Source organism: Erinaceus europaeus, chromosome 9, assembly GCF_950295315.1.
Source record: "Erinaceus europaeus chromosome 9, mEriEur2.1, whole genome shotgun sequence".
Classification (NCBI taxonomy): Eukaryota; Metazoa; Chordata; class Mammalia; order Eulipotyphla; family Erinaceidae; genus Erinaceus; species Erinaceus europaeus.
The window spans coordinates 13,807,388-13,831,012 of NC_080170.1; the positions used below are offsets into that span (position 1 = coordinate 13,807,388).

General features: G+C 45.6%; 1 protein-coding gene across 1 annotated transcript in view; it reads left to right on the plus strand.

Moving 5' to 3' along the window:
* MAML1 (mastermind like transcriptional coactivator 1) overlaps positions 1–23,625 on the plus strand; it is a 41,379-nt gene that overhangs the window by 715 nt on the left and 17,039 nt on the right. The gene's annotated exons all lie outside the window — the stretch shown is intronic.

Below are 23,625 nucleotides of genomic sequence, written 5' to 3' on the forward strand. Positions count from 1 at the left end.
GGGCTTTCGGGGGGGGGGGTGGGATCCTGACCCAGAGTAGACCGTGTGTGCAGGCCCGGGCTGGGCAGCCTGGCGGTCGGGAGCGGGCGGCTGTACTTCCGACCCGACTCGCACCCAGCTGCCGAGAACTCTTGTTCTGGAGCAAGTGGGTCGGAGCTTTCAGTGAGAGAGTGGGCTCGTAGATGCTGCCTCCTGGGGTCCCGGCTCCTGGCGGGGCCCGGGGATCAAATGTGACTCACTCACACTGCAACCCCAAGGAGCTCTGGAGCGGAGCTGCATCAAAGCATGCCATGTTTGGACCTAACAGCCCAGAGACCCGTGACCGTGCGCTTCCAGCAGTGTTGTTGACTGTGCCAGTCGGGGTCTGTAGGCCTCCTGAAAAGGATCTCGCCATCAGAGCCCCCCGTTGCTTCCATTACTATGTCGGACACTTTGTATTCTCTCAACAGAGAGTTGAGAGGTCTCTTGATTAGAGGTTTTGCTCCCTTGAAATTGAGTCACAAGAGGGAGATGATGCTTTTCGTTTTTTCCTTGGGGATTCAGTTTCAAACAGGCTTTAACCGGTGTAGTCTGTTCGTATTTACTTGATTCAACCATTATCTCATATGGGCTGGTCTTGAGGCATTTAAACACACCCCCCCCCCCCATTCCTTTCTAAATGTTATGCCCTGTCCTCCGGCTGAAGTTGTTTCTCCCTTTTCTTTCCCTCGCTAGCCTGGGCTGCTGGATTAGAAGACAGATTGAGTGGTAATTCCTTTCTGTAGCAACCAAATCTTCTCATCTGTAAAGTGGGAATGCGATAGGCTACTCCAGGAAGCTGAGCGGACTCTAAAGAAATGAGCGTGGATGTGAAAAGATTTCAGAAATGGAAAGGCAGTTTCCTCCCTCCCCACTTTCTTCCTGGTCTTTGAAGCTGGTTTTTCAACACCCCCCCCACCCCCCACACACACACACCAGTCAGAATCTCCTTTGTGAAAACAGTTAGGAAATGAATTGTCTGTGCTATTTATTTTTAGTACACAGTCACCTTAGGTCCTGTCTAGTCAACTAGATTATAAGCCTTGGGAGGCAGAGGGGTTCAACTCAGATTTTTTTTTTTTTTAATATTATTCCCTTTTGTTGCCCTTGTTTTATTGTTATTGATGTTGTCGTTGTTGGATAGGACAGAGAAATGGAGAGAGGAGGCGAAGACAGAAAGGGGGAGAGAAAGACAGACACCTGCAGACCTGCTTCACCACCTGTGAAGTGACTCCCCTGTAGTTGGAGAGCCGGGGGCTCGAACCAGGATCCTTACTCAGGTCCTTGCGCTTTGCGCCACATGCACTTAACCCGCTGTACTACCGCCCAACTCCCTCAGCTCAGAATTTTACACTCTTCTTAGGTGTTCTGTAGGTGTTTGCTAAAGTAAATGATGTTAAACTGGTTAGGACTTAACCCAGTAATCTATCCTCCTTTAGAACCTCCAACTCAAAATGGCTTAACTACTCATGAAAGCTCTTAGAAAACCTTAAGTTTTGGGAGTCGGGCTGTAGCGCAGCGGGTTAAGCGCAGGTGGCGCAAAGCACAAGGCCGGGCATAAGGATCCCGGTTCGAACCCCGGCTCCCCACCTGCAGGGGAGTCACTTCACAGGCAGTGAAGCAGGTCTGCAGGTGTCTATCTTTCTCTCCCCCTCTGTCTTCCCCTCCTCTCTCCATTTCTCTGTCCTATCCAACAACGACTACAACAATAAAACAACAAGGGCAACAAAAGAGAATAAATAAATAAAATAAAAAAGAAAGAAAACCTTGTTTCTTGTTGTCCCCAGGGGTTGTGCATTGGGTAGAGCACTGGACTTGCATGTGTGAAGTCCCAGCAGCAATCCTGGACATTGCATATTGCAGGGCCATATTCTGGCTCTCTTCCTTCCATAAATAAGGAAATCTTTTCAAGAAAATCTTGGTTTCACGCACAAATAGCTACCTTGACCTTCCTCGAGAAAATATATTAGCACTGATTCACTTTGTTTAAAGAGAGCTGGAGTTTAGAATCCATATGGTATTTTTAGTCCTGTATGTCTTAGAGGGAAACTCTATGTGATTTTTGAAGAGAAATTAGTCCTGAGTTTTCTAGAACTTGAATCTGGCTTGTTAGTCTTTAGGGTGTAGGAGCCTGACCAGATGTGCCTATTACTTATGTTGGTGGCTTTATCATATGAAACCTTGACGCGTGGATTTCAAGACTTCAGAGTAAAAGTGCTTTTCTCCTTCCTACTAGAAAGAGGAACTCTTTTCACTTTAATCATCAAGTGAATCTAGCTGAGCTTTTTGGCTGGGTAATGGGGCCCAAGGTACACAGACTACCAGTGTCAGAGACCGCCTTGGGGTTTCCTCAAGTTTTTAGTGGGGGAAGAGCAACCTCCCCTGGGAGAGCACAGCCTCTTAGTGCTGTTTTTGACAATTCTAAATATGCATTTGATCTAATTAATCATGTTTAAAGCATATTATTCGTTCTTCTCCCCTCCCCGATGTAGTCCTATTTGGCAGCCATTTCATCAAGCAGGTCACCATCAACAAACCATTTGTCCTGCTGAAAAGGGATAATAGAATTCATCATCAGGTACCCCCCCCCCCCATCTCATCCCATCTTAGCAGAGTCCTAACTACTCCACTATCTGTTTACTCTTAGAGCCACAGCAGGGACAGTGCTCCAGAAGGTCTCTCTATTCTGGTTGTCAGGGAAACCCTTATTAGGTTTTCTTTACTCTGTATGTGCTCTTTAAAAAAAAAAAAAGTTCTTCTAATGGCAGGACTAACTTATTAGTTACGTTAGATTATGGGAAATTATCTACCTACTTAGACATTCATTCTGTAATGAAAGTAGCTTTTTTTTTTTTTTTTAAGTAGCTTGAACGTTTTTAGAAAAGATGAATTTATTTGTGAGAAGAAGGGGTGGGGAAAGAACCAGAGTATCATTTCGGTATATGCAATGCCTGGGATAGAACTTTCTTTCTTTCTTTTTAATTAATTAATTTATTTATAAAATGGAAACACTGACAAGCCCATAGGATAAGAGGGGTATAATTCCCACCACCAGAGCTTCGTATCCCATCCCCTTGGGATAGAACTTTCGACTTCATGCTTGAGAGTCCAACAATGGGGGCTGGATGGTGGCGTACCTGGTTAAACACACGTTGCAATGCACAAGGACCTGGCTTTAAGATCCCATCCCCCCCTACAGAGGGAAAGCTTCATAAGTGGTGAAACAGCACTGCAGGTGTCTCTCTGTCTCTTTCCCTTTCTGTTTCCCCCTTTCCTCTCAATTTCTGTCTAAAAAATGAATAAAGATAATTAAAAAAATGAAGAAGACTGAGTCCAACAATTTATCCTCTGCACCACCTCCTTGACTATGACTGTGGTGTGTGGTTGTTTATACAATACTGCGAAGGTTTTTGTGTGGTCTCCTTTATTCATCATTGTTATACTTTTTTTTACTGCTCACTCCTAAGTGGTTATGATAACTGACAAGAACTGTGATAGTTGCATGCCAACCATTCATGCAAGCTGTTTTGCTTTGTTTAGGGGTGTGAGATTCCCTCCTCCCCTTTTCCCACCTTTTATTTGTACATAATTTAAAATAGGAAAAATCTGCTTGGATAGTACCAAGAACATCCACACACCCTTCTCTTAGATTCTATCCATTATCACCATTGTTTTCCATTTACTTCATTTGCACAAGCTTTTTTCTTCTCCTCTCTCTCTCTCTCTCTCTCTTTTTTTTATGAGAGAGACCATTTTTATTATTATTATTTTTTAACCAGAGCACTGCTCAGCTCTGGCTTGTGTGTGTGTGTGTGGGGGGGATTGAACCTGGGATTGAGGGAGCCTCAGGCATGACAGTCTGTTTGCATAACCATTGTGCTATCTACCCCCACCCGAGAGACTTTTTTTTTTCCTTCAGGGTTATTGCTGGTCTCGGGGCCTGCACTATGAATCCACCGCTCCTGGAGGCCATTTTTTCCCTCTTTTGTTGCCTTGTTGTTGTAGCCTCCTTGTGGTTATTATTATTGCCATTGTTGATGTTGTTCGCTGTTGGATAGGACAGAGAGAAATGGAGAGAGGAGGGGAAGACAGAGAAGGGGAGAGAAAGATAGACACCTGCAGACCTGCTTCACCGCCTGTGAAGCGACTCCTCTGCAGGTGGGGAGCCAGGGCTCGAACTGGGATCCTTACGCCTGTCCTTGCGCTTTGTGCCACATGCACTTAACCCACTGTGCCACCGCTCGACCCCCGAGAGACCATTTTTTTGTCAAACCACTTTTTTCTTTGTTTCCAGGGTTATTGCTGGGGCTTGGTGCCAGCAATATGAAACCACTGCACCTGGAGGCATTTTTTTTTTTTTTTTGATAGGACAGAGAGGGGAGAGAAAGATGGACACCTGCAGACCTGCTTCACTGCCTGTGAATCGACCCCCCTGCAGGTGGGGGCCTCAAACTGGGATCCTTACGCCATTCCTTGTGCTTGGCGACATGTGTACTTAGCCTGGTGTGTTATCGCCTGGCCCCCCCTCTACAACTTTTAAAAATCAATTAATTAATTTGATAGTACAGAGAGGAATTGAGAGCGGAGGGGTGGTAGAGAAGGAGAGAGACACCACTCATGAAGCTCTTCCCCCCAGCAGGTGGGGACTGGAGGCTTGAACCGAGACCTTGTGCACTGTGTAATGTGCGGCCCCCTCTCTACAACTTTTTTTTTCAGAAGTTTTTTAAAATACTTTTCTATTAATTTATTATTGGATAGAGACAGACAGAAATTGAAGCCTTCCCCCTGCAGATGGGCACCAGGGGCTTGAACCTGGGTCCTTGTGCACTGCAGTGTGTGCGCTTAACCAGGTGCGCCACCGCCTGGCCCTCTCTACAACTTTTAACATTTCTGTGTTGCACACTATTACACACTCCCCAGTGTGTACTTTATAAGAGTTAAGAAAGGTCTGTAAATTTTTAATGATTTTATAGATAAAACTTAGTTAAGGGAGTCAGGCTGTAGCGCAGCCGGTTAAGTGCACGTGATGCAAAGTGCAAGGACCAGTGTAGGGATCACGGTTCAAGCCCCCAGCTCCCCACCTACAAGGGAGTCGCTTCACAGGCGGTGAAGTAGGTCTGCAGGTGTTTTTCTCTCCCCCTCTCTGTCTGCCCCTCCTCTCTCCATTTCTCTCTGTCCTATCCAACAACAATGACATCAATAACAACGATAATAACTACAACAATAAAACAAGGGCAACAAAAGAGAATAAATAAATTTAAAAAAAAACACTTAAAAATTAGGCAACTTATTTCCAAGGAGTAAGCTTTTCTAAATGTGAGATAGTGTGATATAACCCTGTGTTTTAGAGGGAAGTTGACTGGTTATATGATCTCACATGCCTATATATTCCATTTCTTCCTGTGACATCCAGGAATTTGCCCTAACTTCCTGTCTCTCTCTCCATCCCTCCCTTTCTTTCCCTATCTCTTTCTCTTTTTTTTCCCCTTTCTATTTCCCCATTCCATGTGGGTCCCTCCCTTTAGCTTGAAAGCCTGAGCAAGTCCTGTCCTGTCTTTTGTCTTTCCTCATCCTTAGAATAGCTTTCCCTCTTTTTCCTCCCCTTACCCTTTTTTTTTTTAAAGTATTTATTAATGAGAGGGGTAGGGAGAGAGAGAACCAGTATCACTCTGGCACATGTGCTGCTTGGGATTGAATTTAGGACCTCATGCTTGAGAGTCCAGTGCTTTATCCACTGCACCATCTCCTAGACCATCGCCTTTTCTTTTTCTTTTTCTTTTCTTACCAGAGTACTGCTCAGCTTTGGCTTATGGTGGTGATGGGTATTGAACTTCGGACTTCTGGAGCCTGAGACTTGAGAGTCTCTTTGCATAACCATTATGCTATCTACCCCGACCTTTTTCCTTGCCCTTTCCATTTGAACTTCCCATTTACTCATTAGCTCATTATACTCTGCTTTCTACCTCTTCTTTTCTGAAACTGTCCCCTTAAAAGGATACCATAGATGGAATTGCCAGAGTCGATGACATCTTAGTCATTGTGTTTCTTGACTTCCTCCTTAGGACCCTTCTCTGAGTGTCTACTCTCTCCTGGCTTCCTTTCCGGTTTTCTGACTTTCTTCTCACTCTCCTTCAGCTTCCCTTTGCCTCTGCTAAGGAGTCAACAGTGAACCAGGGCACATGGACATTAAAAATTCATTTTAAGTTATAATAAATGCTAAGAAGATAGTCAAAGGCAGCTGATGTGGTACCTAGTGACTTACAGTAGCAGCTTTCAATAAGAAACTGCCTTGATTTGGGTCTGAGTGATCAAGAGAGTCAGAAAAGAAAACTAGCAGAGTTTGTGAGGAAGGAACCTTCTGACATATCTGACTGGATTCTCTTTTTTTTTTTTTAATTCCTTTATTGGGGATTAATGTTTTACATTTTACACTAAATACAATAGTTTGTACATGCATAACATTTCTCAGTTTTCCACATAACAGTACAACCCCCACTAGGTCCTCTGTCATCCTTTTTGGATCTGGATTTTTTTTTTTATATTTGTTTATTTTCCCTTTTATTGCCCTTGTTTTTACTGTTGTTGTTATTGATGTCACCATTGTTGGATAGGACAGAGAGAAATGGAGAGAGGAAGGGAAGACAGAGAAGGGGAGAGAAAGATAGACACCTGCAGACCTGCTTCACCACTCGGAAGTGACTCCCCTGCAGTTGGGGAGCCGGGGCCTCAAACCGGGGTCCTTACACTGGTCCTTGCGCTTTGCACCACGTGTGATTAACCCACTGTGCTACCGCACGACTCCCTGGACCTAGATTCTTTTTTTTTTTTCCCCCTCCAGGGTTATTGCTGGGCTCGGTGCCTGCACCATGAATCCACTGCTCCTGGAGGCCATTTTTCCCCTTTTGTTGCCTTTGTTGTTGTAGCCTCCTTGTGGTTATTATTATTGCCATTGTTGATGTTGTTCATTGTTGGATAGGACAGAGAGAAATGGAGAGAGGAGGGGAAGACAGAGGGGGAGAGAAGGATAGACACCTGCAGACCTGCTTCACTGCCTGTGAGGCGACTCCCCTGCAGGTGGGGAGCCGGGGCTCGAACCGGGATCCCTACGCCGGTCCTTGCGCTTTATGCCACATGCGCTTAACCCACTGCGCCACTGCCCGACCCCCTGGACCTAGATTCTTAAACTCTTGTGCTGGGTGCAGGGTGAGCAGCACGGACACAGGGAAGGTGTCTGCAGTGGTCTAGCTGGGGCTGGTGTTAGTGGTGGAGATGGAGTCTGGATAAGCCCTGAAGGTGACTGAGCTTAGGCTAGATGGATGACCTGGAATTGGGGTAGGATGGAGAGATGAAAGGGGGGGTGGAGGGGAATTCCCAGTTTGAGGGCTTGAGAAACTCTCTTTGCAAACTGTAAAAATATTACTGTCCCCCAGGCAACGACATCCTCTGCATATTCCACTCGGTCCTCATTTTCTGGGTAATGTCATTGATTTTTTTTTTTTTTTTTTTGCGGGGTGGAGGGGGCTGGTCAGTGATGACCTATACTAGCAAGATTCTCCAGATCTCTTCTGAGGGTGAAATCCATATTTCCCCCTGTCAGCTGGATCTTTTCTGCCTTAGGTTCAAAGTGGATTCTCTCCCCCTTTCCCACCAAATGTTAAATCCCTTCTGAGTATTTACTCCAGCCCTGTCACCCAAGGTAGAAACCTGAGGACTAGCACACCTTTTCTGATTGACCCCCTGCTTTTTCCTGGCCACACAAGGAGGCAGCACTTGGCCTGGCCCTGCAGCCTGCTATGGACTAGGCACTCAGGGTGGTGAACACTCCGGGAATGTCAGGGAAGGGGGTGTCTTTTGGATGATGTTTAGAGAGCTATTTTTAAGATTCTGTTTCTTTCTTTTTCTCTCTCTTCACACACTCTGGTTTATGGTAGTGCTATGGATTGAACCTGGGAACCTCTGACCTCAAGCTGAAAGTCTGTTGCATCAACTGTTGTGCTCTCTCTCCAGCCCTTAGGCCAACTTCAAAACGGGATTTTTGGGAAGGGGTGACAGCATGATGGTTATGCAAAAGAGTTCATGCCTGAGGCTCTGGAGACCAAGGTTGGGGAGAGATCCCCAACCACCATAACCCAGAGCTGAGCAGTGCTCTGGTTCCCTGACATGCGTGGTGTGTCTTTCTGTCTCTCTGTGTGTCTCATTAAAATAAAATTAAAATAAACTACATCTATAAGGTTTTGATCCCCCAAAGGGTATGCCATGGAATATTAGTTTCATAGGCTGTTTAAAAAGTTCATTAAACTTGAGATACATTGGAATAGACAAATGAAAGCAATTTCCTTTACTTAGGACATCTCCAACCCTCAAATATGCTAGCATAGGTGGGGATTGGCTCTTCTAGGAATTGGCATTTACTAAGGCCCTGATCCATTTGGGAAACTGAGCAAACACAAAATTGTGAGAGCAAGTAATTCTTTGAATTTGAGATTTAGAGTGCCAGTGACTGGAAGATGAAGCTGGAAAGGTGGTAGGAGTCATACCATGAAAACATTTTTATGTTGGTTGCAATAAAAGTTTGGATAAGCAATTTTGAAACATTGTGAATCCCCTAACACATTTTTATGTTAACATCTGAAACTTGTCATCTTAAATTTCTAAGGTTGTCAGAATTATAGTGCTACTTAGTTGTATACTAAATCACCAGAGTCCATTTATTAAGTGAAACATATAAAACACCTATCATAGGGGAATATGGAAATGTGCCCTTGTGACAACAATCCTATAAATCCACATTCTCGGCGGCCAGGCGGTAGCCATCAGGTTAAGCGCACGTGGTATGAAGTGCAAGGGTAAGGATCCAGGTTCCAGCCCCCCCCCACCTGCGGGGGTTGGGGGGTTTGCTTCGAAGGCAGTAAAGCAGGTCTGCAGGTGTCTATCTTTCTCTCCCCCTCTGTCTTCCTCTCCTCTCCTGATTTCTCTCTGTCATATCCAACAACATCAGCAGCAGTGGCAACAAAAATGAGGAAAATGTCCTCCAGGAGCAGTAGATTCACAGTGTAGGCACCAAACCCCAGCGATAATCTTGGAGGCAAAAATAAATAATAATAATAATAAAAAATCTACGTTCCCTCAATAGAGTGATACCGAAGTTGAAAAAAAAAAAAAGAAAGAAATTTATGGTGTAAAACCTTATAAATGCTGCATATATTTAGTGTGATTCAATTGTTGTAAAGGAAAAAAGACATAAATGCTATTTATAGCTGCAAGGGATATAGCTTCCAGGGAATCATAAATATTAATATTTAAAAATAAAACAGTGACATCACTTTTTCACATGTAGCCAGTGGAATCTGAATATCTCAGTGACCTGTCATCAGCCAAAAGAATGTTTTCTTTTAACAGAAAATTTAAATCTTTTTTTCTCTTGGAATTTATATTTCTTTTATACTTGTGCTACATCTTTTAGCTTATATAATTAATGCTTACATTTTTATTTTATCTAGCATATTTATCTGCAACAAAATAAGGTATAAAATTGAAATGAAAAACTTTTTTTTTTTTGCCTCCAGGGTTATTGCTGGTGCTCGGTGCCTGCACCATGAATCCACTGCTCCTGGAGGCCATTTTTTCCCTTTTGTTGCCCTTGTTGTTTATTGTTGTTGTTGTTACTATTATTGTTACTATTGCTGTCATTATTGGATAGGACAAAGAGAAATCGGTAGAGGAGGGGAAGACAGGGAAAGAAAGATAAGACACCTGAAGACCTGCTTCACCACTCATGAAGCGACCCCCCTGTAGGTGGGGAGCCAGGGGCTCCAATCAGGATCCTTAAACTGGTCCTTGAGCTTTGCACCACGTGTGCTTAACCTGCTGCACTACCACCCAGCCCCCAAAATGAAAAGCTTTTAATTTACTTTGACCATTAAGTTCTATGCACGTTATTTTATTTTATTTTTTAAAAGTTTATCTGTACTATAGTAGTTACACATATCCCTTATTCCAGGAGGTTATGTTATAATGAATTATTTATTATAATTTTTATTTTTTTATTTAGAATTTTTATGGGGGGTTGATAGCATAATGGTCATACAAACTGTCATGCCGAGGCTCCGAAGTCCCAGGTTCAATCCCCCACACCACCATAAGCCAGAGCTGATCAGTGCTCTGGTAAAAATAAATAAATAAACTGTTGTTATTTTTATTTGTTGGATAGAGACAGCCAGAAATTGAGAGGAAAAGGGAGGTAGAGAAGGATAGATAGACCTGTAGTCCTGTTCATCACTCGTAAAGCTTTCCCCCTGCAGGTGGGAACTGGGGCCTCAAACTTGGGTCCTAGCACATTGGAACGTGCGCTTAACCAGGTGCGCCACCACCCTGCCCTGTGACTTATTACATAGAGAGGAGAGGACAGGATACTCAAACTTAGGACCTCATGCGTGAGAATCCAACACTTTATCCACACTTTTTACCACTTCCCAGGCTGCTGAGTTGTAGTGATTTAGTGTATTTTCCCCTCTGTTTATTTATATAACCATGGATATGACTTGTTGACAGAATGAGAATTCTTTTTTCTGTTTCCTATTTTGTTTTTTATAAATTTAGAACCCAGAAATCCTGTTCATGATGATGAAAAGAGGAAGAAATTTAGTTATAGCAGTGTTACTCAGTTTTTTGAAACTTTTGAGCTGTTTGCCTAAAACACAGTGATATGTTTATTAGCAACAAATAATTTTACTATTGATAGTTAATTGACAGGTACACCTTCAATTCTATTGAAAGCAAAGAATTAGAAAGTATGTGACTTACGAAAAGATAAATATATTCATAGGGCCCCAGCGGTGGTGCACCTGGTTAAGCACACATAATAAATCTATTCACATCAGTGAGAATGGTATTTATTTAAAAAAAAAAAAAAAAGAACCAGGAAGGGGGTAGGGAGATAGCACAGTGGTTATGTAAAAAGGCTTTAATAGCTGAGGCTCTGAAGTCCTAAATTCAGGTCCCCAGCACCATCATAAGGCAGAGCCGAGCAGTCCTCTGGTCAGCCAGTATCTTGTTCTCTCTCTCTCTTCTCTGTAATACATACATATACGTATACATAAAAAACAGAAGGGGCTGGGTGGTAGCGCACCAGGTTAAGCACACATTGTATGAACTATAAGGACATATGTGAGGATCCTGGTTCGAGGCCCCAGCTCCCCACCTGCAGAGTGGTCACTTCACAAGCGGTAAAGCAGGTCTGCAGGTGGCTCTCTCCTCTCCCCCTTTTTATCTCTCCCTTCCCTCTCAGTTTCTCGGTCCTATTCAGTTTTTTAAAGAGGGTGGTGTGGGGATAGATAGCATAATGGCTATGCAAAGAGACTGTTATGACTGAGGCTCCAAAGTCCCAGGTTCAATCCCGCACCACCATACGCCAGAGCTGAGCAGTGCTCTGGTTAAAAAAAAAGCCTCCAGGAGCAGTGGATTTGTTGGTGGGAATGTAATGTAAATTGGTCCAGCCTCTCTGGAAGACAGTATGGAAATTTCTCAACTTACTAGAGGCAGATCTGTCATATGGTCCAGCAATCCCACTCGACTGCTAGTCCGAAATGGCATATGCATGCAGACACTCGTTGCAGCACTGTGCTCACTAGCTAAGTATGGAAACGACTCATGGGTGGTAGATTAAGAAGTTTTGATTATTTTTTTGTAATTTTATTTATTTTCCCTTTTGTTGCCCTTGTCTTTTTATTGTTGTTGTAGTTATTGTTGTTATTGATGTCGTCGTTGTTAGATAGGACAGAGAGAAATGGAGAGAGGAGGGGAGAGAAAGATAAACACCTGCAGACCTGCTTCACCGCCTGTGAAGCGACTCCCCTGCAGGTGGAGAGCCGGGGGCTCGAACTGGGATCCTTACGTTGGTCATTGTGGATAAAAAAGTTTTGATACCCAGGTTCAAGCCCAGCCACCAGTGTATGAGGAAGCTTTGGTGCTCTGGCATCATTTCCTCTCTCCCTCCATCTGTCTCCATCTGAAAAAAGTCAACCTGGCAATGATGGCACATACTATAGATACATGCAATAATGTGCTTCTTAACTATGGTAAAGACGAAATCTTGCATTTGGCTGCAACATGGATGGAACTGGTGGGGATCATGCTAAGCGAAATAATGCAGAAGGAAAAGGACAACTATTGAGGGATCTCACTTGTGGGATATAAAGAAACCAAGCAGGGGGACAAAGTCGAATGAAAACAGACCCTGTGACTCTGGCCATACTAGGAGAGGGGAGGTGGACAAGGAGCCAGGGAGCCCAGTGGACTTGGGGGGGGCATGGTGTGACATACAGTTTCTAAGAGGTATGGAATTAGACCCCTAAAACACTCAGCCTTTGGTAGTGGGAGCTGGAAGAAGGCTCACCCAGTAAGCACACACATGCACAAGGACCTGCGCTCAAGCCTACCAGCACCGTGCAGAGGCAAAGCGTCATGAGCAGTAGAGAGTCCTGTGGTATCCTTTCTCATTCTCTCCCTCTCCTTCTGTGTCACTTACCTGGAAAGGGGGGGAGGGGAGAAAAATAGGGCTGGCGGTAGCACAGCAGGTTAAGCACACATGGTGCAAAGCGCAAGGACTAGTGTAGGGTCCTGGTTCAAGCCGCTGGCTCCCAACTGCAGGGGGGTTGCTTCCAGGGCAGTGAAGCAGGTCTGCAGGTGTCACACCCCCCCATCTTCCCTTTCTCTCTCGATTTCTCTGTCCTATCCCAACAACAACAGCAATAACAATAAGGGCAACAAAAATGGAAAAATGGCCTCCAGGAGCAGTGGATTCGTAGTGCAGGCACCCAGCTCCGGCAATGACCCTGGAGGCAAAAAAAAAAAAAAAGAGTCCACTGGGAGCAGAGCAGCCCAGTGAAAAACCGACAGGAAAAAATGTATATGTATGGCTTTGTGTGTCTGGGAAAATAACTCAACTGGTACACCATTGAAATTCATGCCTGAGATTCTCTGTTCAGTCTCCAGCGTTGTGTGTACTGAGTGATACTCTGCCTTGTCTCTGTCTCGTGAAATTCATGTGCAATAAATATATATACATCTAAAAAAAAAAACAGACCCCAAGACATACAGCCTTGTAAACCAACATTACCTCAGTTAAAAATAAATGTTTTTTAAAAGAAAAATCTAGTCACTAATCATTCACTTTGTCAACTACTGAGAAATATAACAAAAAGGTCTTACCAAGTTTTGTGAGCTGTTCTTTCACTTAGAAGTAAGTACCTTGTTTACCTCAAAATTGGGGAAAATCAAAATACTCTATTTCAATACATCTTTATCATACAGCATTTTCCCTAAAATACTTCTAACCACCTTAGGTTAAAGGTCAAAGCTTTATAGCTGCTTGTTTAATATATGGGAAACTGCCACATAATCTAATTGGAAAAGTCAATTCATGCCATCAAACTAACTAGCCAGACTAGACTCAGCTTTCTAGCAGGAAAAGTTTGACTTTCTTTTTTCTAAAAGAGAGATAAAGAGCATAGAACTATCTGTTACTTACATCAGATGTAGTGTCTTGCCTTATTTCTTACTCATGTTTCCTCTGAAAGCTCATGGAGTGTTCCCTGGAATAGCTGTACACTGAATAGTTGAAGAAGAGTGACCAAAGAAATATCAAAGCTAATGAAAGCTGTCACCACTTCTGCTGCCACTCTGTGGTCTGTCAGGCAGCCTGCTTCAGATGCCAAACTTTGGCAACATAAGTGCTAGAGGTCCCATTGGTCCCATTGGTCCATGGAGAACTGTTGTGCCTTGCACAACAAAGCAGTGGAGACACAATTGCAGACTGAGCATTTGAAGCAAAGCAGCATGGCTTTGAAACCCTTGTAGGACATGCCTCAATCCCCTAAATGCTTTGAATACAGTTCTTTGAAAGTGGTGAGACTTCTTTTATTTTTTTATTTGTTCCCTTTTGTTGCCCTTGTTGTCTTACTGTTGTAGTTATTCTTGTTGTCGTTGTTGGATAGGACAGAGAGAAATGAAGAGAGGAGGGGAAGACAGGGAGAGAAAGGTAGACAGACACCTGCAGACCTGCTTCACCGCCTGTGAAGCAACTCCCCTGCAGGTGGGGAGTGGTGAGACTTCTATTGGTGTATGCCTGTCCTCAGTCTCATAGTGTCTTGCGTCTCCTTACCACTCAGAATTCTGCTCAGTAATCTCACAGCTCCCTCCCTGAGTCTCTTCTCAGGCTGCCAGAACCACCTCAGGGAGCTGCTTCCTGCTTCTCTTTAGACTGTGGGCAACCCAAGAGCAAGACCAAGTGTCCAGCACCATGCCAGCCACAGATGCAGTGCTCAGAGTCTGTTGACTCAGTAGTAAGGATACTGTAAGAGGAGGTCTGAAATGGGAGTCTGAAGCTATATGCTTTCAAGCCCTCCCTCTAACCTTCCTCTACTGCCTGTCCTGTGCGCGCCCCCCCCCCCCCCCAGCCCTGCCTGGTGCCTAGAGCCAGCCCTGTGTTTCCCAAGACTCCCTTGTGACCTTGCCTGCAACTTCCCTAGAAGGGGCCTCTTCAGCCCCTAGAGCAGCAGAGGTCAGACCAGGGCCTGGGGGCTGTTCACTCACCTCCTCCAGGAACTTCCTCCAGTATGTGCTTGTCCTCCATTTCCATGGCTGGGTGTTACATCGCCCGAGTATAGACAGCAGAGGCTTGTGGGACTCTAAAGAAAAACAGTCTGGGGACCAGGCTGTGGGGCACCCCAGTTGCACAGCACATTATCATGCATAAGGATCTGGGAGTCTTCAGTCCCCACCTGTAGGGGAGGAGCTTCACAAATGGTGAAGCAGGTGTCTCCTCCATCTCTGTAGCCCCTTCCCTCTCAATTTCTCTCTGTCTACAGAGGGAAGGGAGGGAGAGAGGGAGAAGGAGGGAAAGAAGGGAAGGAAAAAGTTGCTAGGTGTGATGGAGTCTTCATGCAGGCACCAGGCCCTAGTGGCAATTAAAGAAGAGAGAGAGGGAGTCCAGTGGTAGCACTGTGGGCTAAGTGCACATGGCGCTAAGCACAAAGACTGACCTAAGGATCCTGGCTTGAGCCCCCGGCTCCCCACCTGCAGGGAGGGGTCACCTCACTAGCGGTGAAGCTGGTCTGCAAGTGTCTATCTTTCTCTCCCCCTCTTCCTCTCCTTTCTCGATTTCTCTGTCCTATCCAACAACATCAGTAACAACAATAATAATAACCATAACAATGATAAAACAACAAAAGGGGGAGCTGGGCTGTAGAGCAGCGGATTAAGCGCACGTGGCCCAAGCGTTAATGGATCGGCGTAAGGATCCCAGTTCGAGCCCCCGGCTCCCCACCTGCAGGGAAGTTGCTTCACAGGCGGTGAAGCAGGTCTGCAGATGTCTATCTTTCTCTCCCCCTCTCTGTCTTCCCCTCCTCTCCATTTCTCTCTGTCCTATCTAACAATGATGACATCAGTAACAACAATAAAACAACAAGGGCAACAAAAGGGAATAAATAAATATTAAAATTTTTTTAAAAAGAAATGATGTGGTCATTTCCTTTTAAAAAGGGGGAGGGAAATAGTGCTCCACTCCAGTGCTCCACTTACCTCTGGGGGAGCTAGTAAGGGACTGCTCAGACTTACTGCTCATGAGTCACCTGGTGAGCCTATTAAAATGCAGGCGCTGGGGCCTGGAGATGGCAAGCCATGTCTGAGCACCCAGGCTCCATGGGGATCCTTCACGGGTATTGGTGCACTGCTGTGATGTCTGCTCTCATCTCTTGTCCTCCCGCTTTCTCTTAAAAAAAAAAAAAAAAAAAAAAGATGTTAGTGGAATCATGCAGAGTCAGAGCCCCAGCCAAAACCCTGATGGCAGTCAATTAAAATGGTGATGGCATACCCTGTTGAACACACAAGGACCTGGATTCAAGCCCCTGATCCCCTCCTGCAGGGGAAGCTTCTTAAGTAATGAAGCAGTGCTGCAGGTATGTCTCTTTTCCTCTTTCTCCCTCTCCCCTTTCAAATTTCTCTCTGTCTTATCAAATTAAGGGGGGGGAGTTGGGCGGTAGCGCAGCAGTTTAAGGGCACATGGCGCAAAGCACAGGACTGGCATAAGGATCCCAGTTCAGGCCCCCCTACTCCCCACCTGCAAGGAGGTCGCTTCACAGGCAATGAAGCAGGTCTGCAGGTGTCTGTCTGTCTGTCTCTTCCCCTTTCTGTCTCCCCTCCTCTCTCGATTTCTCTCTGTCCTACCCAACAACAACAACAGCAATGACAACAATAATAATAACATCGGGGCAACAAAATAGGAAAATGGCCTCCAGGAGCAGTGAGTTCATAATGCAAAACTGAGTCCCAGCAGAAACCCTGGAGGGGAAAAAAAGAAAAAGAGGGAAAAAATAAATAAAAGCTTTCAAAAAGCGGGTGGGGGCCAGGTGGTGGTGCACCTGGTTGAGCTCAAGCCCACCTGCAGGGAAAGCATCACAAGTGGTGAAGTGGTGCTGCAGGTGTCTGTCTTCCTCTCTCTCTCCCTCTCTCTCCCCCTTTCCTTGTGATTTCTGGCTGTCTGTCCAATACACAAATAAAGATAATTTTTAGGTTAAAAATTTCTTTTTTTTTTTTTGTCTCCAGGGTTATTGCTGGGACTCAGTGCCTGCACTACGAATCCACTGCTCCTGTAAACTAATTTTTTCCTTTTGTCTCCCTTGTTGTTAGTTACCCTTGTTGTTGTCTTTATTATTGTTGTTGTCATTGCTGTTGTTGCTGGATAGGACAGAGAGAAATTGAGAGAGATGGGGAGAGAAAGACAGACACCTGCAGACCTGCTTCACTGCCTGTGAAGGGACCCCTCTGCAGGTGGGGAGCCAGAGGCTTGAATTGGGATCCTTATGCCAGTCTGTGCACTTTGTGCCATGTGCGCTTAACCCGCAGCACTACGTCCCAACCCCCTAAAAAAAGATTCTAAGGCAACCAAGATGCAGCATTTTTAATCTTCCAGGTGATGCCAGTTCTGCTAGTCTTGGCCCACACTTGACAGCCAGGGTCCTATCGAGCTGGTATTGTTCTTACTTTCCACAGCTAGTGGGTGGCATTCATCTCTAGTCTCTGCACCATGTGCATGCCTGTGTATACTTTCCCAGTACAACGAGTCTGATTGTAGAGGAGAAATGAGAGATGGGTGTGTGGAGCAGGCAGGTTATACAAACTTTGCATACTGTGTTGGTGTTCTCCAGAGAAAGAGAACCACTAGGATGTTATGTGTATACATGTGTTGCATCTGATTTGCATATATAATGTACATCAGATTTGTGTGTGTTGAATTGTCCCTGCTTGTCTGGAGTGAGTCCTACCTGGCCGTGATGTATGATCCTTTTGCTGTACTGCTGGGTCTGATTTTCTAGTATTTTGTTGAGAATTTTCACATCTGTATTCAAAGATATTGGCCTGTACTTTTCTTCCTGTGTGATGTTATGTGATATAGGTATGAGGACAGTATTGGCCTCATAAAATGTGTTTGGAAGTATTTACTTATTTATTTATTTATTCAAAGAATTGAATTCTTTAAAAAATTTTATTATCTTTATTTATTGATGGGATAGAGACCGTCAGAAATCGAGAGGGAAGGGAGGGATAGAGAGGGTGAGAGACAAAGAGACACCGCAGCACTGCTTCACCACTTGTGAAGCTTTCCCCCTGCAGGTGGGGACTGGGGGCTCGAAGCCAGGTCCTGGCGCATTGTAATACGTGTGCTCAACCGGGTGCACCACCACCCAGCCCCTGGAAGTATTTATTTATTTGACTTTTATTTTTTCTAAGATTTTATTTATTAATGAGAAAGATAGGAGAGAGAAAGAACCAGACATCACTCTGGCACATGTGCTGTTAGGGATTGAACTCGGGGCCTTATACTTGAGAAGCCAATGTTGTATTTACTGTGCTATCTCCTGGACCACTGACTTTTATTTTTTATAAATTATTTAGTGGTCCGGGAGATAGCACAGTAGATAAAGTGTTGCACTCTCAAGTGTGAGGTCCTGAGTTCAGTCCCCAGCAGCACATGTACCGGAGTGATGTCTGTTTCTTTCTCTTCTATCTTTCTTCATTAATAAATAAAATCTTATTTATTTATTCTATAGATACAGAAAAGATGAGAGGGAAAAAAAGACATCTGCAGCATTGCTTCGCCTCTCATGAAGCTTTCCCCCTGCAGTGGGGACTGGTTTGACCCTAGCCCTTGCTCTCTCTAACTCTTAGGCTCTACTGGCTGCACCACCATCTGGTCCCTTTGACTTTTTAAGAAGACAAGTCTCATTGGCCAGAGTGCTGCCACCCCCATGAGACTGGAGAACCATAAAGTGATGCTTAAGGGATGTGGTGGAGGAGGTTGGGGTTGCTTCTGGAAACTTCTCTAGGTACCTATGCTTGCTGAGAACTCGAGCTGACACTGGGGGTGCCAAGGGTGACCTTCCTGTCCTCCCTGGGTGGGGGAGATGCAGAGAAGCAGGCCAGTGTGTCTACATTCCGACCTCTGTGCTTTACCACATGTGGGAACCAAGTGCTGGTACAAAGTTTCCTTAGAGCATAGAGGGTGGAGCAAGGAGCTTGACCTGGGATAAGTGGTCAGAGGAGAAACATTGTGGAGGAGTTGATGTTTGAGCTAAATCTTAAAGGATTAGTAGGAGGTCACCAGGGTAGAGGCTTATTCTTCCTCCTGAAAGGAGTTCACGCTGAATCTGTGCCTCAAGGGAACAGCAGGGGATTAAGCAGAGAACTTTACTGGGATCCGATCAAAAAGGCCTAATCAAAAAGGCCTGTGTGTGCCAAGCGAAAGGATTTGAACTTCACAGGAAAAGATGGGGGTGGGGGGATAAGAAGGGGTTTAAGGTGGCTCAGATGAGTGTTGTTTAGAGATCACACTAATAACATCATGAATCCGGAGTCAAATGAGAAAGCAAGTAGACACAAATCAGAACGGAGCTATTCCAGGAGTCTCTGTAGTAAAAACAATAGCAAGGGATGTGGGGGAAGGAGGCGGCTACAGGGCTCTCACAGAACCCGGACAGGCCTGGAGCCCGCACGGGTTCGGGGTTGGGGTGCATGAGAGGAAGAGGCCCAGTATATTCTGTCTGATACCCAGTTTACTGTCAGAGTCCAGAGGGGGAGAGAGAGAGAGAGAGAGAGCTGAACACAAAAAGAGGGAGGAGACTTTGGACGGGGGGAAGGCTGGGGAGGTGAGAGGGGCTGGGCCTGAGGGCTGAAGCCTTCAGAGGAGCTGCCACCTGCCACCTGTCACCTGATGAGAGGAGCAGTTGGGTAGGCCCAAGCCTGAGAAGGGTGCCCTGGGGTCAGCTGGGGAGGGTGGCAGAGTGCAGCTACTGCTGAAGTAGCTCCCCTCTCAGGTCAGGAAGAGGAAGGAAGAGGAGTAGCTGTTGAGTGAGCACTATCAGCTGCTGGGCCTGTGGGAGTGACACACCTCCCTCCCCTCCCCAAGTCTCCTCCCCACCCACCCTGTTGTTTCCGTTGTTTCAGATGAGGAACACTTGGAGCTGCTGCAGAAGTTAAGCAATTTGCCTGTGAGTACACAGCAGTTAAATAACCAGGCCAGGATTCAAGCCCAGTTGCACCCTGAGCTCTGAGCTGAAGGGGATGTGGAGTGGGCTGAGGTTGAGCAGTGAAGGTACTGAGCACTGTCAGTGTTTAGGGAGGAGAGAACAGGGCCTCCTGTGGCTGGGTGGGGGTGGGGTGGGGGGACGCCTCTACGGGGCAGGGCTTTGAGAGGGAAGGGCTTCACCCTCCCTAGAGGTAGGACCTCAGCGTTCATTTCATTAGCTGTCGTGATGCAGCTTATGCAAATAATGTAATTTGTTAGTATGAGAGAGAGAACTAGAGCTTCATTCTGGCATATGTGATGCTAGGAATCTAACTCAGGACCCCATGTGTTTAACAGTTCATAAAAGAGAATAAATAAATATTTTTTAAAAAGAAAGAAAGAAAAGCAATTCCATGCACAAGGACCTGGGTTCAAGCCCCTGGTCCCCACCTACAGAGGAAAGCTTCACACTCAGTGAAGCAGGGCTGCAGTTATCTCTTTCTCCCTCTTTGTCTCCCATTCCTCTCTCCATTTCTTCTTTCTTTCTCTATCCAATAATGTTAAAATAAGTTATATACTTGAAATTCCAGAGGACTCCAGTCTAATAAGCAAGTAATTATCTGCTGTTCTTTAAGTGAACTCAAGTGTTTTTCCAAAATAAGCCTCCTTTGACCTTCTTGGCTACCAACTAGTTTAATCATTGATTGATTGATTGATTGATTGATTGATTAGATAGAGACAGAGAAACTAAGATGGAAGAGGAAGATAGGAAGAGAAAGAGACAGCTGCAGCACCACATCACTGTTTATGAAGTCCCTTCTTCCAGCAGGTCGTGGGGTTAAACCTTGGTCTTTGCACTTGGTAACTTGTGTGCTCCACTACCTGGCCTCACCAACTAATATCTTTCACACACTTCTAAGAGTTAGCATGTCTTTCCCCCTCCCCCCAAGCAGTGAACCACTGGCTTCTGGTGAGGACAGGCTTTGAACCTGAAGCTCTGTCTGCCTCAGAGTCCACGGGCAGAGCCACTACACCAGCTCAGCACTCTGTCATGTCTTTTTAAAGATTATTTATTCATTATGAGTGAATGGGTGTGGGGGTGTGGAGGGCGGCACCATTCGGTTTTGTCATAAGGTGGATTGGCCCTGTGGCTGCTGGACCTCCGGCATGCAAGTTGGTATTCTGATAGGCAGAGTTGACTCACCCACCCACCCCCTCAGCTTTTGGCGTGTCTGCTTATAGGAAGATAATTTATGTGCGATGGAATTTTTTAAATCATACATTTGTGCAGATCTCAGTCAGAACAACTGATTTTAGAATATTTTTTCATGGTTCCAGGAAGAAACCCAGCATCTCTTAGCTGTCACCTATCAGTTCAGCTCCTCCTCCCCTCTGCTTCTCCACCCCCACCCCCAGGATGCTTTGCCTTCTCATCCTCTACTTACTCACCTCTCTGTTACTTGTCTAGTTAGAGGTTTAAACATTCTGCCCCCCCCTCCCCGCTTCTGGAACTGCCCTAGGAAGTATCAGTGGCCCTTTAGTGACCAGACCCAGTGGGCCTGTCCTGTCTTTATCTTTCTGGACCCCACCCTCCCTTTTGCACTATGTTGTCCCTTGGGCTCTTTACCTGCTCCTGGCTTCTGCTGCCTTTCCACGAAATGCAGTCAGTGTCACTCACCTCCCCTGTGACATCACCTGCATGACTGTCATGTCCTTGTGGCTAAAACTCAGCTAGCCTCACCCTCTGCTTTTCCTCTGTCCTCTGCTCCACCCACCCATGCATCCCAGCTAGAGAGAAGCCTCTTTCTGGCTCACCTCAGTATTGAAGCTGGTTTCTGGGACCTGCTGATTTGTTCTCCACTCTCAAATCAACTCTTTATTCCCACCCCATGGGCAGGTCCTCAGTTCTTCCACCAGCCGTTTCTGCTTGGTCAGCCTGTCAGTGGCTTCCCTTCCTAATCTGTTTGCCACATAGTCTTCATAGAGAACCCATAAAAATGCACATTTCAGGTTGTGGTAGAGATCAAATGGCTATGCAGAGACTCTCATGCCTGAGCCTCCAAAGTCCCCCCAGGTCCATTCAGTGCTCTGGTTTAAAAAAAAACAGGGAGTCGGGCGGTAGCGCAGCAAGTTAAGCAAAGGTGGCTCAAAGCACAAGGACCAGCCTAAGAATCCTGGTTCGAGCCCCCGGCTCCCCACCTGCAGGGGAGTCACTTCACAAGTGGTGGAGCAGGTCTGCAGGTGTCTACCTTTCTCTCCCCCCCTCTGTCTTCCTATCCTCCTTCCATTTCTCTCTGTCCTATCCAACAATGATGACATCAATAACAACAATAATAACTACAATAATAAAACATGGGCAACAAAAGGGAATAAATATTTTTTTAAAAGAAAAAAGCAAATCTGCCTTCATCTGTTAAAGTCAACATCACTGGTAAGGATTCATGCCCCCCAAAATATAAATCTAATCAGCCTGACAATACTTTTTTAAAACCTTATTTATTTATTGGGAGTCGGGTGGTAGCACAGCAGGTTAAGTGCACATGGTACAAAGTGCAAGGACCGGTGTAAGGATCCCGGTTCAAGCCCCTGGCTCCCCACCTGCAGGGGAGTCGCTTCACAGGCAGTAAAGCAGTTCTGCAGGTGTCTATCTTTCTCTCCCCCTCTCTGTCTTCCCCTCCTCTTTCCATCTCTCTCTGTCCTATCTAACAATGACGACATCAATAATAATTATAACAACAATGAAAAACAAGGGCAACAAAAGGGAAAATAAAAATAAATAAATTTAAAGAAAAAACCTTATTTATTTGTTTTGGATAGAGACTGAGAGGGAAGGGGTGGGGGGGGCGGTGGTAGATAGTATAATGGTTATGTAAAGAGACTCACACCTGAGAATCCAAAATTCCAGGCTCAATCCCCGAACCACCATAAATAAGCCAGAGCTGAGCAGTGCTCTGGTAAACAAAATAAAATAAATAAAACATACTTTGAGAGAGAAAGAGACACCTGCAGCCCTGCTTCACCAGTTGTGAAGCTTTCTCCCTGCAGTGGGTTGGCGGAGGTGGGGGGCTGGGGACGACAACTGGGAGATTGAACTCAGGTCCTTGATCACTGTCTGCATTCAGCCAGGTATGCCCTGCCCAGCCCCCAACCTAATACATTTTTAAAAGGTATTATTATTATTATTATTATTATTATTATTATTATTATTATTTCATGAGCTAGACATTAAAAGAGGGAATGGAGAGTGAGACAGAGGTAGGCCAGATCACCATGCTGCCCCCATGTGATGCTGGACTTGACCAGGAGCCTGGGCATGCAAGTCTGGCATGCCACGTATTGAACCATTCCCCCGGTTGAAAGCCTGATATTTTAAGAATACCACTTGGACCTTGAACCTAGACATTCTACTTCTTCTTCTTCTAGCATTTGCCCTGACATTCTATTTATAAATAAACAAAGCAGATCTTGGGGCCTGAGCGGTGGCTCAGTAATAGAGCATCCTCTTTGCGTGCTTGAATTTCATCAGCCCTAGAATGGGGACCAGGGGCTTGAACCTGGGTCCTTGTGCATAGTAACTTGTGTGCTTTACCATTTGCGTCCCCTCCCAACCCATAGAGCATGTCTTCAGGAGCAGAGCTCAGTAGTGCTGTCATCTTTTTCTTTCATTCTGATGATCTCACTGAGTGTTGGTTGTGGCCGTGGCATGTGGATCTTCTGGTAGCTCAGCCCGTTTTTCTGGTAAGGACACCTCGGCGGGGCTCTCTGTGCCTGCTCTGGGAGAATCATACTCTTTGAAACTCTGACTCACTCCCTTGCCACCACCGCTGCCTCCTCCAAACTGCTCCACGGCTGTGGGGATCACAGTGGGTCCTTCCCAAGACCTCAGAGCCTCAGACCCCCGGAAACCCCCCCACTAACCTTCTGGCATCAGCTGCTGCAAAGCAGACGCAGGGATGAGCCCCGGCCCAGGTGCTTCTGCGGGGAGTGAAATCTTGAGTCCTGGCGTGGGAGCTGAGTTAGTGTGGGTGCATGGCACAGGGATGACG